The sequence below is a fragment of the Papio anubis genome, chromosome 14 (genome assembly GCF_008728515.1).
Source record: "Papio anubis isolate 15944 chromosome 14, Panubis1.0, whole genome shotgun sequence".
Lineage (NCBI taxonomy): Eukaryota > Metazoa > Chordata > Mammalia > Primates > Cercopithecidae > Papio > Papio anubis.
In genome coordinates this window covers 89,173,424-89,192,290 of record NC_044989.1, presented here as the reverse complement: position 1 = coordinate 89,192,290, position 18,867 = coordinate 89,173,424, and the positions used below count along the sequence as shown (strand labels likewise).

General features: G+C 39.4%; 1 gene segment (V, D, J or C); it reads left to right on the top strand.

The window, feature by feature from the left end:
* The window catches only part of LOC103877257, an 856,781-nt gene that overhangs the window by 45,797 nt on the left and 792,117 nt on the right, over window positions 1-18,867 (top strand).

The following is an 18,867-nucleotide window of genomic DNA, read 5'->3' as shown; positions in this document are numbered from 1 at the left end:
AATCCTGAGTCTCTTCAAAGGAAATTTCAAGCACCTACCTAGCCTTAAGAAGTAAGTAAGTAACATGATAAGCAAGGAAGTAACAGCCTAAAACAATAGCCAAATAAGCTAGACTCACAGGATGGTGGGTTCCCCTATAGAAACTGAAGATGACATTATAACAGATGTCTCTGAGGTGTTTTTGAGAAAAAAAGACCCCCTCCAAATGAATAGGCCAACACATAGACCTCACAAAAGGGGGAACTGGGGACTGAGCTCTGACCATGGTGCTTTGTTCTAAATATCTTACAGAGGGGCCTAGTAAAAGTCATATCCATAAACCTGAGCTAATGTTCTCTTCTGCTGAATCCAAATTTTTAAACAAAGCTTTTCTTCCTTAACCAATTGCAAATTTAGAAATCTTGTAATCTACCCTTCATCTGTAAGTTCCTGCTTCAAGATGTCCTGCCCTTTTAGGCCTAAACCAATGTGTGACCTCCATGTATTAATTTTCAATTTTACCTGTAACTTCTACTTTCCTGAAATTTACTCTTACCTTATAAAATCCTTACTTGCAAGCCATCAGTGAGGCCAGGATTTGAGCCTTAGTTGCCAGATTCTCTTTACCTGATGTCCTACAAACAAACAAACACTTCCTTTCTCCTGCTGCAAACTCGGTGTGAATATCTGATCTCACTGAACTGAGTGAGTGGACTGCAGTTCTATTCCATAGCACAAGCCCTGTTTAGAGTAGCATTTATCCATTCATGAGGGCAGAGACCTCATGACTTAAGCCCTTGCCATTAGCCCCACCTCCCAATTCCATTGCATTGAGATGAACTTAACAACAGATGGGTCTTGAGGGACACAGGAAAATTATAACACTGTCCAAAGAGAGGCTCATTTGAGCCCCTGTGGTCTGCTATGCATGCAGGCAGAGCTACCTTCTCCACCTTCAGAAAGAGCAGTGAGGGGTATAGATGGCCATTGGAAGTCAGCAGCAGTACAATGAAAGGGAAAGGATAGCGTGTAGACAGGGATTGCAATCTAGATACATTTTCTATTTAATTTCCATTCCAAAAAGAGAATACTTTCATGCTAACAGAAGTGTTGTAAGTACATCACAAAGTGCTTTCTTCCATTTGAGTGCATACTGTATTTTTAAAAAATAATCTCCATGCACGAATAAAATATATTTCTCTATCCAGTCCTCAGGAATATTTCAAATTTTGACAATTAACTCAGAAAAGTTTTTTGTAACAAAACAGCCCCCAGGAAGAAACACTTATTTACAGACAAATCTGTGCTGCCCTGGTCTGACCTGGGATGCTGGGGACACTGCCCCTGTGCTGAGTTACTGAGATCTGCCAGCCCTGCAGCTGTGCCCAGCCTGCCCCATCCCCTGCTGATTTGCATGTCCCCAGAACATAGCCCCCCTGCCCTGTAGACGTCTTAATAGCCTAGTCACAGCCTGTGCAGGAGTCAGTCCCAGTCAGGACGCAGCATGGACATGAGGGTACCCACTCAGCTCCTGGGGCTCCTGCTGCTCTGGCTCCCAGGTAAGGAAGGAGAACAGCAGGAATTTACTCAGCCAGTGTGTGTGGTACCGACTGGCTCTTCATGGAAACCTCCCTATAATATGATTAATAGTATGAATATTTGTTTTTATGTTTCCAACCTCAGGTGCCAGATGTGACATCCAGATGACCCAGTCTCCATCCTCCCTGTCTGCATCTGTAGGAGACAGAGTCACCATCACTTGCCGGGCAAGTCAGAACATTTATAGTAATTTAGCCTGGTATCAGCAGAAACCAGGGAAAGCCCCTAAGCCCCTGATCTATTATGCATCCAGTTTGGAAACAGGGGTCCCATCAAGGTTCAGGGGAAGTGGATCTGGGACAGATTATACTCTCACCATCAGCAGCCTGCAGCCTGAAGATATCGCAACATATTACTGTCAACAGTATAATAATTCCCCTCCCACAGTGTTACAAGTCATAACATAAATCACCCAGGGGTGTGAGGCTCAGTGGTCCCAGATGCCCCTTCTGGTGCCTCCACCTGCTAAGAGTGTTTCTCAAATCGCAGTCACACTTTGAAGGTCACTGGAGAGTTTTTGTAAAAGAGCCATGAAGGCCCACTTACTGATAGCTGTCTTTCCTTGTCCTAATCCCCAGTAGCACAGACAGGGCAATGCTTCTCCTGATTTCATGGAGAAGAAAGGATTACACCTGAGGAGTCTGAGTGGTGGCATCAGGTGGAATTCATACAGCAAAAGTGAGCCACTCTAGGTATTCCAAGTAGGATTTTTTTTTTTAACACAAGGTGTGAGAATCTAAACTATAGCCTTTTAAAGGCTTGTGGGTATAGTAGTCAAAGATGCAAATACTAGAAAAGAGGAATTCTCTTCCAGAATCCAGAATGCATCTGACAGAGAAGGTACAATTGCCAATCATGTCGTCTTTAGACGTTTCTGAGAAGCCCATGGGTGGGAGTACAGATGCTCTCAGCTGCCTGGAGGACTTCACCAGGTGCTTCTGCAGTCCTCACCTCTGTCCAAATGTCTTGCAGCAGGTGTTGACGGATAGTATTTAATCTTCCCCTTCTTACTTCTCAATCTCAGGGCGGTCTCCTCACTGGGCAACTCAACCAAAAACCAGAGAAGGAAAACGGTTTCTGGTAAATGTGCTTCCAGAATGATAGTGATGATGGGGAAGTGACAGGTGACATCCTAGTGTGGTCACATATCCCAACTCTCAGGATTTTGTCAGTGAAGTAATGGCCTCAGAATACACTTGGATGTACTTCCATAAACTATGAGTAAGTTTCAAATCGTAGCAAGAAAATGATATTTAGTCATATGATAAATAGAGCTACATGGCTACATTAATCAAAACAGCATAGTGCTGGTACAAAAAGAGACACAGACATATGGAACAGAATAGGGCACTCAGAAATAATACTGGAGACCTACAACCATCTGATCTTCAACAACCCTGACGAATACAAGTAATGGGGAAAGTACTCCCTATTCAATAGATAATGCTGGGAGAACTGGCTAGCCATATGCAGAAAATGCAAACCAAACCCCTTTCTTACGCCTTATACAAAAATGAACTCAAGATAGATTACAGACTTAAATGTAAAACCCCAAACTATAAAAACCCTAGAGGAAAATCTAGGCAGTACCATTTAGGATATAGACATGGGTAGAGATTTCATGACGAGAATGCCCAAAGCATTTGCAACAAAAAAATTGACAAATGCGATCTAATTAAACTAAAAGCAAAAATTGACAAGTGACAAAAGACAAAATTAAACTAAAAGCAAATATTGACAAATTAAACTAAAGCAAAAATTGACAAATGCGATCTAATTAAACCAAAGAGCCTCTGCACAGCAGAAGAAACTATCATCAGAGTGAACAGATAACATTAAGAATGAGAGAAAATTATTGCAATTTATTCTTCTGACAGAGGTCTAATATCCAGAGTCTCTAAGGAACTTAAACAAATTTAGAACAAAAAATAAACAATCCCATTAAAAGGCTGGCAAAGGACATGAATAGACACTTCTTTAAAAAAAAGACATACATGATGCCAATAATCATATGAAAAAAAGCTCACTATTACTAATAATTGGAGAAATGCAAACCAAAAACACAATGAGATACCATCTCACACCAGTGAGAATGGCGATTATAAAAAGTCAGAAAACAATAAGCTAGGCATGGTGACTCACACCTGTAATTCCAGCACTTTGGGAAGCCGAGATAACTGGATCACTTGAGGTCAGGAGTTCAAGACTGGCCTGGCCAATATGGTGAAACCTCATCTCTACTCAAAACGCAAAAATTAGCCAGAGATGGTGGTGGATGCCTGAAATCCCAGTTCCTTGAGGGACTGAGGCACAAGAATTGCTTGAACCTGGAAGGCAGAGGCTGCAGTGAGCTGAGATCGTGCCACTGCACTCCACCCTGGGTGACAAAACGATATCCCTTCTCAGATTTAAAAAAAAAAAAAAATCAAAAAACAATAGATGCTGGCAAGGTTATGGAGAAATAGGAAAACTTCTACACTGTTAGTGGGAATGTAAATTAGCTCAACCATTCTGGAAGACAGTGTGGCAATTCATCAAAGATTTAGGACTGGAAATACCATTTGACCCAGCAATCCATTACTGGGTATATACCCAAAAGAATATAAATGATTCTACTATGAAGATACATGCATGCGTATGTTCCTTGCAGCACTATCCACAATAGCAAAGACATGGAATCAACCCAAATGCCTATCAATAATAGATGATGTCCTTTGCAAGGACATGGATGGAGTTGGAAGCCATTATCCTCAGCAAACTAAGGCAGAAACAGAAAACCAAACACTGCATGTTCTCACATATAAGTGGGAGCCGAACAATGAGAACACATGGACACAGGGGAGGAAGAGAGGGAGCGTATCAGGATGAATAGCTAATGGATGCTGGGCTTAATACTGAGGTGATGGGATGATCTGTGCAGCAAACCACCACGGCACACTTTTACCTGTGTAACAAACCTGCACATGTATCCTGGACCTTAAAGTAAAAGTTGAGGGAAAAAAAAAAGAAAACATTATAAACATATATAATAGATGTATATAATGTATAATAGTATATTATATATAATATAATATTCATATATTATATATACATATTTTATATATAATATAAATATATTTATATTATATATAAAATATGTATGTGTGGGTGTTTGTGTTTATGTATCTCTGTGTGTGAATGCATATAGATAGGTAACCAGAGGAGGATTTTATATGTATAATATTGATTTATTGAAAATCATTAAGTTCGCATTCCATAAATAAAATATGCTCATACATATAAATGTGTTCATTTGTTTATAATATTATGCATATATATATAAGGTATTATTGTGTGTATACACACAGATATAACATTCGTATTCTTTTTCTTTAATATAAAAACCTTGCTACTCATCATTTTGTCAGAAGCGGTACTTACTAAAACATGTTACCAATTCAGAATAGCAAAACCACCTTAGATCAACTGAATGGGAATCCATATTTTAATAAGATAACAGATGATCTATTGAAGGTTTTAAAATTTATTTGTTATTATTATACTTTGGGTTGTAGGGTACATGTGCATAACATGCAGGTTTGTTACATATGTATGCTTGTGCCATGTTGGTCTGCTGCACCCATCAATAGTCATTTACATCAGGTGATTATAACTCCCCAGTGCAATCTCTCCCCCCTCCCCCTCCCCATGAGCCCGATTATTAGTGATGTTCCCCCTTCTGAGTCTAAGTGATCTCATTGTTCAGTTCCACCTATGGTGAGAACATGCGGTGTTTGGTTTCTGTTCTTGTGATAGTTTGCTAGAATGATGGTTTCCAGCTGCATCCATGTCCTACAAGGGCGCAAACTCATGCTGGCTGCATAGTATTCCATGGTGTATATGTGCCACATTTTCATCCAATCTGTCACTGATGGACATTTGGGTTTGATTCCAGTCTTTGCTATTGTGAATAGTGCTGCAATAAACATCATGTGCATGTGTCTTTATAGCAGCATAATTTATAATCCTTTGGGTATATCCCAGTAATGGGATGGCTGGAGCCATATAATTTTTATCTAGTTCTAGATCCTTGAGGAATGCGCCATACTGTTTTCCATAATGGTTGAACTAGTTTACAATCCCACCAACAGTGTAAAGTGTTCCTATTTCTCCCACATCCTCTCCAGCACCTGTTGTTTCCTGACTTTTTAATGATGCATGCATTCTAACTTTGGTGAGATGGTATCTCATTGTGGTTTTGATTTGCATTTCTCCTGATGGCCAGTGATGATGAGCATTTTTTCATATGTCTGTTGGCTGTCGAATGTCTTCTTTTGAGAGAAATGTCTGTTCATATCCTTTGCCCACTTTTTGATGGGGTTGTTTGTTTTTTCTTGTAAAGTTGTTTTGGCAGGAGTTCTTTGTAGGTTCTGGATATTAGCCCTTTGTCAGATGAGTAGATTGCAAATTTCTCCCACATTCTGTAGGTTGCCTGTTCCTCTGATGGTATTTCTTTTTTGCTGTGCAGAAGCTCTTTAGTTTAATTAGATCCCATTTGTCAATTTTAGCTTTTGCTGCCGTTGCTTTTGGTGTTATTGAAGGTTTAAGAAGCTATGTTTTAGGAAATGTTTACTTCAGCTAAGAAATTTTTGTTGGTTTATCCAACATGTCAATTTAAGAAAATTCGATTAAAGTCACATGTTGAAAACACATCCAATTTTATTTTTCACACAATATGATTGATATAATTTTAGTTAATTTAAGATTAAATTTGCTTTTTTAATGCTGAAGGTTGAAAAACATAATTATTTGTCAGTGGCATGATCATATACCTTGAAACTTAATTGGAGAAAATGTTTTAGAACCTTGAGTAATTGCTAAAGTAAGAAGAAACCCACATTTTGTGTACTTGTATTGGAGCTGTTGGGACTTAAAGCTTATGTAGCTTGACCTCAGGATGTTGTTAATTGTCCTGGTTGATCTCTGCTCTTTCAGTCTTGAACCCAAAAAAAAAAAAAAACCCATATATTAGAGATAAGCTCAGCGACCTACAGCAAAACTACCCAGCTGAGCCCTGCCTAGATCAGCTAAATTATTGTTGATATGAACATCTGTAAACATGAAAATAAATACTAGTATTGTAAGCCTCTGCATTTTGAGTGACTTTTTACAAACCATTGTTGTTGAAAAGCTAATACATGATTAAACATCCACATATACAGATACATTTTATGAAAATAGACTGCATAAATATGAATCCTTAGAAAATCTTAAGGAAATAGAAAACATAGAAGAAATAATACCTAAATAAATTTGAATAAACAAAATACAACTTAACTCATTTATGGAAACATCTAACAGGAATAGTTAGTGTTGATGTTACACATATGCAGCAATTCTCAACCGAATAATCAGAATGGAACTTCACATATACACTACAGATTGCTGAAAATCATTAGATTGACATTCCAAGAATAAAACATATGTTTATACATATATGTGTGCATTGTGTATATATCTTTTTATATATGATATATATTTGCACATATATTTAGATATTGCTTTCTGCATAAACTTATATAAACAGATAGTTATGCTTTAACAAAGTTATATGACCACATATGTCTGTATATAAACATATGCACACACGGTACAAGCACGTATGTAAAATTATCACAGTACCAAGGAAATGTAGGGCTAAATGTAGTTTAGTCCCTCTAGACCCTATCTTACAGACAGTACTCAGAGGATGGAGGAATTTTAATGAAACAGATATCAAAACATCATGTGAGGCATGCACACATTTTGGTGAAAAAATTTTTTTACAGTCACTATTTTCTTTAAAGTTTTATGGAGTGTTGTTGTCTGGTCTCCTTGGTAATTTAGACCTTAGGTTAAACTTGTGACCCATGAGGAATGTTGGATTCTGGACTGAAGGATTTTGGATTTTGCCTTTTATTTTATATTATTTTATTTTATTTTATTTCATTTCATTTTATTCTATATTCCAGAATACCTGTGCAGGATGTGCAGGTTTGTTATATAGATAAACAGGTGCTACAGTGATAAACAGGTGCTACGCTGCACCTATCAACCCATCACCTAGATATTAAGCCCAGCATCCATTAACTATTTTTCCTGGTGCTCTTCCCCTACCCGCCCTCCCCTGAAAGGCCCTAGTGTGTGTTGTTCCCCTCCCTCCCTGTGTTAATGTGTGCTCATTGTTCAGTTCCCCCTCTAAGTGAGAACATGTGGTGTTTGGTTTTCTGTTCCTGTGTTAGTTTTCAGAGGATAATGGTTTCCAGTTTCAACCATGTCCTGCAAGGGACATGATCTCATTCCTTTTTATGGTTGCATAGTATTCCATGGTGTATATGTACAACATTTTATTTATCCATTCTATCATTGATGGACATTTGGGTTGATTCCATGTCTTTGCTATTGTGGATAGTGCTGCAATGAACATACACATGCATGTATCTTTATAGTAGAATCATTTATATTCCTTTGGGTATATACCCAGTAATGGATTGCTGGGTCAAATGATATTTCCAGTTCTAAATCTTTGATGAATTGCCACACTGTCTTCCAGAATGGTTGAAGTAATTTACACTCCCACCAACAGTGTAGAAGTGTTTTTATTTCCCTGCAACCTTGACAGCATCTGTTGTTTCTTGATTTTTTAATAATCACCATTCTGACTAGAGGGATATGGCATCTCATTGTGATTTTGATTTGCATTTTACTGATGATAATTAATGCTGAGCTTTTTTCATGTTTGTTGGCCGCATGTATGTCTTCTTTTGAGAAGTGCCTGCTCATGTCCTTTGCCTACTTTTTAATGGGCTTTTTAATTTTTATTTTTGTAAATTTGTTTAAATTTCTTGTAAATTCTGGATGTTATAACTTTGTCCGATGAATAAATTGCAAAAATTTTCTTCCATTCTGTAGGTTGTCTGTTCACTCTGAAGATAGTTTATTTTGCTGTGCAGAGGCTCTTTAGTTTAATTAGATCGCATTTGCCAATTTTTGCTTTTGTTGAAAATGCTGTAGGCATTTTTGTCATAAAATTTCTGTCTGTGTCTATGTCCTAAATGGTATTGCCTGGATTTTCTTCTAAGGTTTTTATAGTTTGGGGTTTTACATTTAAGTTTGTAAGCCATCTTGAGTTCATTTTTGTATAAGACATAAGGAAGGGGTCCAGTTTCAATTTTCTGCATATGGCTAGCCCATCCTCCCAGCACCATTTATTAAATAGGGAGTACTTCCCGCATTGCTAGCTTTTTTGTTGTTGTTGTTGTTGTTGTTGTTGTTGTTGTTGTTGTTGTTGTTCTTGTTGTTGTTGTCAGGTTTGTTGAAGATCTGATGGTTGTATATTTGTGGTTTATTTCTGAACTCCCTATTCTGCTCCATTGGTGTATGTGTCTGTTTTTATACCAGTATCATGTTGTTTTGGTTAGTGTAGCCTTGTAGTATAGTTTGAAGTTGTGTAGTGTGATGCCTCCAGTTTTGTTCTTTTTGCTTGGGATTGTCCTGGCTACACAGCCTCTTCTTTGGTTCTATATGAATTTTAAAATTGCTTTTTCTAATTCTGTGATGAATGTCATGGTAGTTTATTGGGGATAGGATTGATTCTATAAATTGCTTTGGGGAGTATGGCCAGTTTTGCGATATTGATTCTTCCTATCCATGAGTATGGAATGTTTTTCTATCTGTTTGTGTCCTCTCTGATTTTCTTGAACAGTGGTTTGTAACTCTCCTTGAAGAAGTCTTTCACTTTCCTTGTTAGCTGGTATCTCAGGTATTTTATTCTCTTTGTGGCAATTGTGAATAGGAACTCATCCATAATTTGGCTCTCTATTTGTCTGCTCTTGGTGTATAGAATGCTTGTCAAATGTGCACATTGATTTTGTATTCAGAGACTTTGCTGAAGTTGCTTATCAGCTTAAGAAGCTTTTGGGCTGAGTCAGTGGTGTTTTCTAGATATAGAATCATGTCATCTACAAACAAAGATAATTTGAATTTCTCTCTTCCTATTTGAATATGCTTTATTTCTTTCTCTTCCCTGATTGCCCTGGCCAGAACTTCCAATATTATGTTGAATAAGAGTGGTGAGAGAAGGTTTCCTTATCTTGTAGTGGTTTTCAAGGGAAATGCTTCCATTATTTGCCCATTCAGTATGATATTGACTGTGAGTTTGTCATAAGTGGCTCTTATTATTTTGAGGTATATTTCTTCAATACCTAGTTTATTGAAATGAAATGATGTTGAATTTTATCAAAGACCTTTTCTCCATCTATTGAGATAATCATGTGGGTTTTGTCTCTAGTTCTCTTTATGTGATGAATTATGTGTATGTTGAACCAGTCTTGCATCTGGGGATGAAGCCAACTTGATCGTGATGGATAAGCTTTTTGATGTGCGGCTGGATATGGTTTGCCAGTATTTTATTGAGGATTTTTGCATCAATTTTCATTAGGGATATTGACCTGAGGTGGGTTTTTTTTTTTTTCTTTTTTTCTTTTTTTTTTTTTTTTTTTGTATCTCTGCCAGGTTTTGGTATCAGGATGATTCCGGCCTCTTAAAATAAGTTAGATAGGAGTCTCTCCTTTTCAGTTGTTTGGGATTGTTTCAGAAGGAGTGATACCAGCTCCTGTTTGTACCTCTGATAGAAATGAACTGTAAATCCATCTGGTCCTGGGCCTTTTTGGTTGATAGGCTATTTATTACTACCTCAATTTCAGAACTTGTTATTGGTCTATTCAGGGATTCAACTTCTTCCTGGTTCAGTCTTGGATGTCCCCATTCTTTAGGTAGAAGTCATTCTGCTGTTACTTGTAAAGACAATGTTTGCAATATGTCAGGTATTGACACATTGCTCTTAATGTGTGAAAAAGGAATTCAAGTGTGGGAAAGTGTATTGGTGATGTCAAGCCGCAAGGGTGAATGGAGATACAAAAAGACATGTATCTGTGAAAAATGATGAATCTGAAAGAGACTGAATTTAGGAATATTATCAACACAAAGAGAGCTGCAGGCTAAGGGGTCAGATCTCTGGTAGTTGCTGGCAGGGATGCTGTTCTTCTGTGGGCAGCAATGAGGAACAGCTGTCTTTTCTGCAGGAGGCAGTCTGAATATGGGATCTCAGGCAGTAAGGGCTCCTCCGAAGACTGAATCGGCAGTGCAGTTTTTGAGATTGTTCCAGACGCTCTGCCTGGGGCCTGTTCTTAAGGTTTCCCAACAATTTTTGAGCTATTTAATATCCCATAATGAATCCCTTTATGCTTAGTGCAGTTGACATTTGTAACCAATACTAACGACCACTCTACACTGAGGACATTGTTGCCTCCTTTTTTCCTGCTGTATATAATGCTTTCCAGGTGAACCTACTAGAGAAGGTCACATGAATAACCTTCATGTCATCAAAAGTGCATGACAAATTAGCTCAGAGGAGCCACCAGGTTCTCAGTCAGCTGCAGTGTCTCATGACACGAAAAGGCGAGACTGAGGAATCTGCCTGTAATCCTTTAGTCAGTCTTTCTGCACCCTTAGGTAGGGTCTCCACATGCATGTACTCATCAGTGCTCTGAGGAATACTAAGGGAAGCATCCGGGGATAGCTTAGGCTCTCTCTGAACTCCCTCCTCTGATTCTCTGTCTTTCTGGACCACCAATTCATTTTCCTCTATTCAGGGACACTCCCAGGCACCTCATGGATTTCCTTTTCCTGCACAATGCTCTGGAAACTCTCCTCAAGCTCTCAGATGGATCAATCCTAATTTCATCCCCTTTCGTTTAAAATCTTCTGGGCTCAATATCCTTAATTTCTAATGTCCAATTTCTTGAAAACAATTGTTTCATGTATTTTGTGCTATGCTTTAGTTAATCCAGGGAGGAGTGTAAATCTAGCCCATTCTAATCTATTTTGGCTACAGGCTGAATATCTGGAAGCCCAAGTCTGAAGTTAGAAATTTGTCGCTCCTCAAGGTTCTTCACCAGCACCTGGCAGTGTGGGGATAGCAGGTCATGCTTTAGGGTTGCAACTGGGACTTTACTGCCATTCCCTCATCTCTTGCTTTTCCCACACCACACAAGGTCTCCTGAACACATATACAGACAGTTCCCACACAGTCACATGCCATCCTGCTTCTCAGCAGCAGAAACCTGGCCTCACTTTGTGCTTGAGGAGGAATGCCTACTGCATGGCTACTCTCAAGAGAAGGAGCCCAGAGAAAGGGCCAACTCCCTGGAAGTTAGGATTAGAGCATTTGAATTTGTAATTTCAGGGCCCCAAGTACCAGGGTGTGATGTAGAAGAAAATTGGCTCTATATTAGCACAATCTTTCTGTGGGAAAGACTGGAGGAGAGCCAGGTGACGGGCCTTCACTTCTGGGGCCCAGAGCATGAGGCCCCTCTTATTGGGTGTGCATGGAGCTTTGATTGATGCATTATTACTGAGACACTCGATAGCTCCATTGAAATCCAAGATTGGAGACCTCCAACCACCATGCTCTGTCAGTGTCCACAGGGCCCCTTTATGATCCAGCAAGTCGTTGAGGACTCCCCGGCCTTAATGAGTTTGCAGCAGAGCTAGCTTTGTCTCCAGCCTCATCCTCCCTTCCTCCACGTCTTCCCTGAAACTCAGCAATTTTCCCAGGTGATGTGATCATGTCTTCCTCCTACTTTGAAGAGAATTGATCCTCAGTGATTCTGGGGTATTCAGGGTTATACATTTATCGTAATTCAGGCTTCAGTTTCACGGACATCTTATTTGGTTGATGAAATAAGCTGTATTTGATTTGATTTTTATTTTTTGATAATCAAGTTTGGCATCCTTAGTCAGAACTTTCATGCTGATGAACTAAGAGAAATAAAGTTACAAAGTACTAGACAAATTGGCTAACACCTATAATCTCAGCATTTGAAAGGCTAAGACTGTAGGATTACATGATCCCAGCAACTTGAGACTAGCTTAGACAACATAGCAAGACCCCATCTCCACAACAAATGAAAAAATTAGCCAGGAGCGGTGGCACACACCTGTGCTTCTGGCTATTGGGGAGGCTGAGACAAGAGGTTTGTTTAAGCCGAAGAGGTTGAGGTTGGAGTAAGCTGTGATCTTGCCACTGCACTCCAGTGTAGGGGACAGAGCAGGACTGCCTCAAACAAAACAAAACAAACAAGTTACATAGGTAGCGAGGGGGTAGACTATTGAGGTCCCCAAACCAAGAATAGGATGACCACTTAGTTGATGGATACTAAAGAGACCTGTGTCTTCAGATAATAATTTGTCCGTGAACGACGCACCTTTGAGAAAGCATAGTGTTATCTTTGTGCATCTAGAGTACATTTCTGTGTCTTATGATTGTAACACATGTGGCTCAGTGCCATTGCAAAATGCTTTAGAATAGCTTGGGCATGCTCTTAACAGCTACCATTTTTATTTTTAAAATATTGAAACAATTTCACACTTACAGAAAGTTTGTAAGTATAGTACAAAGTAACACTTTTTTCCCCAAAACGATTGAGAGTAACTTGATGACCTCATAGCCCCATCCTTTAAGACTTTGCTATGTATTTCCTTTAGACAAGATATTTTCCTACATAAACCAACACATTTGTGGAATCGGGGTATCATTATTTGTGCATCACTCCATCTAATCCTCAGGTTTATTTCAACTTTTCTTAATTGTTCTGATAACGTCTTTTGTAACAAAATGATTCATGGGTTGCCTTTGGTGGCCTGTACCTCTGTAGTTGTCTTCAATCTAGAACAGTTTCACAGTCCTTGTTTGGACTTTATGAACTTATTGCTTTTGAAGATTACATACCAGTTACCGTGTAGATTGTCAATTTAAATTTGATTGAGTTTTCTACAAGATTCAGCTCTGTTTAGTGTGCCTGTTGCAGGAAGATCCAGAAGTGATACTGTGCTCTCACTGCATCCTACTTGGATGTGTGTGATTTCCATCTGCCCCGTGACTGACAAGGTTCAGTTTGACTCCTGCTGAAGTGGGTGTCTGCCAGGCTTCTCCCTGCACCTTCACTCTTGTTTTCCTTGAAAGAGATAAGAATTTGTGGATATGTTCTTGATGCTTCATGAATATCCCCCTCCTAGTTGAAATATAGACATGGATATGTAGTTTCTTAGATGGGTTATAATCTGCTACTATCATCATTTACTTTCATAGTCACCACACCTCTGATTTGTCCAATGGGAGCCTCATTCACATTGACTCTGAATACCTGCTGTTTTTACCCCAACATTCTCTGAGTACTTTTTTAGTTTCTGGCAGTACATGGTACAGGCTCATCTTCCATTTCCCCTATTTCAGACCTGACATCAACCATTTCTCCAAAGATTACTGATTCCTTTAAGTAGAAATTGGTAGTCAGAAAAATAAGATCTACACACTAAGTGTATTCAGTGGAACTGATGTGTCATTGCTTCTAGAGAAGATGATCTATCAATTATTTATCTATCATCTATCTATCATCATCATCTATTCATCTATGTTTTTACCTATATCTACATAAACCATGAATTGTCACTGATATAGCTACAGTCAAGAATCATAGAGTTGATTCTAGTATGCTCTTTTAAAATATTTCTAACATTTTTCCCTGAGTATCTTGGCTCTAATTACCCTTACTACACTGACTTATGGGATCAACGTCTCTATGCAACACTAATCTCCTGCTGTCATTGCCACCTACACTATCCTTGCAGACAGCTTCCCTCTTCTGCCTCACAACCTGCATTAGCTCTGATATCCTTTGCCAGCTCACTGTTAATTTTGACTCCTGCATGGGTGACCTTCTCAATCTACATGGGCACTGATGCTAGTACCAATGGCTTTACCCCTTTTGAAGGGCCCTCCTCATGTTGCTTCAGCTGTGACATCTGCGCTAGTGGGAGGATGGTGCCCCACATCCTGCACCTACATGGGGATACCCTCCTCCCTCTGCTATAGCTTCAACACCTCTGGTAGGATTCCCTCTCCACCGCACAACAAGTGTCCTTTCCATACTGTGCGGGTTTCACACCCTGTGCAATATTTTGGTTTCCCCTTCATTTTGGTGCACGGTTTTCTTTCTGAACCTGCTTTGGTCAAATGCCTAAACCCAGACATTAAGAACTGCTTTCTCTTAAAAACTGGAAAAGATTGGTAATACAGAGATATACAGTTTACTGAACAGCGTAGATTCAAGAGTAGATGTGAGCACTGGGTCTAGATAACATCTCAGCTTCCAGAAGAAATTAGCTTAAGAATGGTGGAAAGCACACATATTAATCCAAGGTGCCCAGGAAATGGAAATGCATGATGGCACACAGAGCGAGAAAGTAGCTGAGGCTTTTCAGAAGTGGAGGGAGAAAATTTGTGATGTTGGCCTAGATGAAAGAAGAAAGAAAATGTAGAAATAGAAAAAGACAATCACATGTCTGAGATAAGAGGTTAGCCATGCCATTTACCCAGTGGCTGGACCTTTCCTTGCAAAGCATTACACTACCTTCACATATTATATGTTAACATTTTCCTTTTTCTTACTTTATAATAAATAAATCTGTCCTTCCATCCATCCATCTGTGAATCCATCCATCTTTCTTGTGCCTCATTGCATCTCTGGCTGATAGTACTGATGATTTACAACATCAAGGGCTCTAGAGGATCAGAGAAAAGAAATCCCTCTGGCCTCAGTAATATTCATCAGCAACAAATGCAGGACACTTCCAAAATTTATTGCAGATTCTGGAGATGTGCTTCTCCAACAAGCCAGGTCTTAGACAGGAACCTAGCAAGAAAAGTAGGTTATGAACTACGAATAGAGTAGAAGAGTATTCTCTTTGCAAGACACTAGACAGATTCTGTTCTGTGGCCCCCAGAGAGAAACATGTTCTCTGCTGACAAGTGTATGCAGGACTGATCAATCTTATGATGCCTGGGAGACACTAGGCCTGTGCAATATTATGGAGATAAAGTCATTCTTGCAGCTGTGCAAATTTTTATCTTCAAAAAAGCACAGCCAAATTCCTGAAGACTTGTACACAGGCTGGTCACACCCTTTGCCAGAGTCAGCACCAGTCAAGACACAGCATGGACATGAGAGTCCCTGCTCAGCTCCTAGGGCTCCTGCTGCTCTGGCTCCCAAGCAAGTAGGGAGAACACTAGGAATTTACTCAGCCAGTGTGGTCACTACTGCCTGGCTATTCAGGAAAGTCCTCTTATAACATGGTTATTAGTGTTAATACTTTTATGTTTTCCATCACAGGTGCCATGTGTGACATCCAGATGACCCATTCTCCATCCTCGCTGTCTTCATCTCTAGGTGAGAGTCACCATCACATGACAGGCAAGTCAGGCAGGGCATTAGCCATGTTTTAGCCTGATACTAAGAGAAGCCAGGAAAAGCTTCTGAGCTCCTGATCTATGGCACACCCAATTTGCAAACCTGGGTCCCACTGCAGTTATGTGGCCGTGGATCCAGGACAGATTTTATTCTCATCTTCAGCAGCCTGCAGCCTGAAGTTGCTGCAACTTCTTATTATTGATCAGCATAAAAGTTACCCTCTCAGAGTGTTACAAACCCAATAAGCTCCCCAAGGAAGCAGATATGTGAGGCTGGGCTGCCCCAGCTGCTTCTCCTGGTGCCTCCATCTGCTGAGAGTGTTTCTCAGACACAGCCACACTCTGAAGGTCGCTGAACAGTTTTCATAGAAGGGGTAAGGGAGGTGTCTCTACACCCTTAGTTTCTTTTATCCTCCTCAGCCGCAGCAGCAGACATGGCAATGCCTCTCCTAATTTCATGAAAGAGTCATTACAGATGAGGACTCTGGGTTACAGCATTGCTCCAGGTTCATATAACAAAAGAGAAGCTATTGTAGGTAACCCAAATAGAAAGTTTTTCCTAATATGGGAAATCCATGTCTAAATTACAACTTTTCAAAGACCAGAGGATATAATGGTTTAGGAAACCAGAAAGGCAAAAGAAGTGCTATGAAATCTACTTCAAGTAGCAATGGTGGCCAGGCACGGTGGCTCAGACCAGTAATCCCAGCACTATAAAGTATATATACACATACACACACACAATATATATATACACACACACACATATATACACACACACACTATATATACACACACTATATGTATATTGTATATATAGTGGTATATATGTGTATTTTATATATACACACACACTATATATTATATATATTAATTATATATATTTAAATTATATATAATAATTTATCATATATAATAAATTAATATATATTATATATAATTAATATCTATAAATTATATATATTTATTTTGTGTGTGTGTGTGTATATATATAGACACATACATATCATACATGCATTTAAAAAGGCCAAGAATAGCCATTGGAATCTTGCATAAGAATAACAGGCCGGGCTGGGCACAGTGGCTCACTCCTGTAATCCTAGAAATTTGGGAGGCCAAGGTGGGCAGATCACCTGAGGTCAGGAGTTTGAGACTAGCCTGACCAACATGGAGAAACCCCGTCTCTACTAAAAATACAGAATTAATCAGACGTGGTGGCACATGCCTGTAATCCCAGCTACTCAGGAAGCTGAGGCAGGAGAATCGTTTAAACCCAGGTGTTGGAGGTTGTAGTGAGCCAAGATTGCACCATTGTACTCCAGCCTGGGGAACAGTGCCAGACTCTATCTCATAAAACAACAAAAAAAAGAATAACAGATCAGGCATGGTGACTCATGCCGGTAATCCCAGCACTTTGGGAGGCAAGCATATCGCTTCAGGTCAGGAGTTAGACCACCCTGGGCAACATGGTGAAACTTTGACTCTACTAAAAAATACAAAAAATTAGCCAGGCATGGTGGCACATTCCTGTAGTCCCAGCTGCTCAGGAGGCTGAGGCAGGAGAATCACTTGAACCCAAGGTGCGGAGGTTGCAATGAGCCAAGATTGCACCACTGCACTCCAGCCTGGGTGACAGAGACTCTGTCTCAAAAAAAAAAAAAAAAAAAAGGTGTTACCATAGATCATTCCTACTGAAAGAGAAAAATATCTTGGTCAGGTAATTTAAAACAAGAGACATGTACTTTCTCACAGTTCTGAAGGCTTGGAAGTCCAAGGTAAAGGCATTGGCAATCTTTTCATCCCGTGAGGGCTGCTCCAGCTTCCAAGATGGTGGCTTATGGCTGTGTCCTCACATGGTGGAGGTGGAAGGGAAAAACAGACAAACTCTGTGTGAAGCTACTTTTATTGGGTGTTCATCCCACTCACAGGGGTGGAACCATCATGAATAATCAGCTCCAAAAAGCCCCACTCTCTAATATTGTGGCATGGGGTAAACAGGAATCTTGGATGAGATGCAGACAATCAGACCAGAGCAGTAATCAGTAGAGAAATATATAATCAGTAATGGTATTGGGTCAATAAGATATCTATATTACATAAAAATGAATCTTGAATTTTACATTTCACCTCTATATTATATAAATATCAACTCTAAATGAATCATACACTGTAATATAAAGGCAAAATCATAAAGCTTTTAGTAAACCGCATAAAAACATTTATCAAAAACAGGTACAGAAAGAAATTTCTTAAAGAGGACATACAAAGCACCAGGCACAAAGACAAAGATTCATAAATTAGGTTTTATTTGTATGAATTACCTTTTATAGGGTTTTAAGCAAGTAAATTAAAAATATTATTTGATGAATACATACAGAAGAAATTACAAAGAGGAAAATCAAATGATAAAGAATATGAGATTCAGAATTCTGATTAACTGTAGGGGGAGATAGGCATACGGCATCATGGAAACCTCATTCAGAGATACCCTTTTAGAGGAATCTGTAGGATGGTAGGTGTTGTGACAACCATCTTGAAGGATATAACTGGCATCAGTCACCCTTGTGGCCCAAACAACTCATATCTCACTTACATGTTAAATGCTCTAATTCTCACCCTATCAAGCCTAAGTATTATTCCATAATAGTGTCAGGGCAAAGTTCAAAATATCATCATCAAAATGATGTCCTGGGGAACTGATGTCAGCAAGATAGCAGAGTAAGGGCTACCAGGCTTCACCCCTCACAAAACCCAGTAATTCGACAATTATTCAAGGAGGCCAATACCGTGGGAGGGCTGAAGAGTTCAACTCCAAACATGCAGAAACAGGATAGAGTAAAAAGTTAAGAATAAGCACACCCAAAAGATGGCTGGAAGCTGATGGCACACCTGGGAGCCCTGATACCTCTAGGAACAAAGAAAGGGGAAGCAATTGCTATCAGCCAGCAGTGGTGCCACTGTGG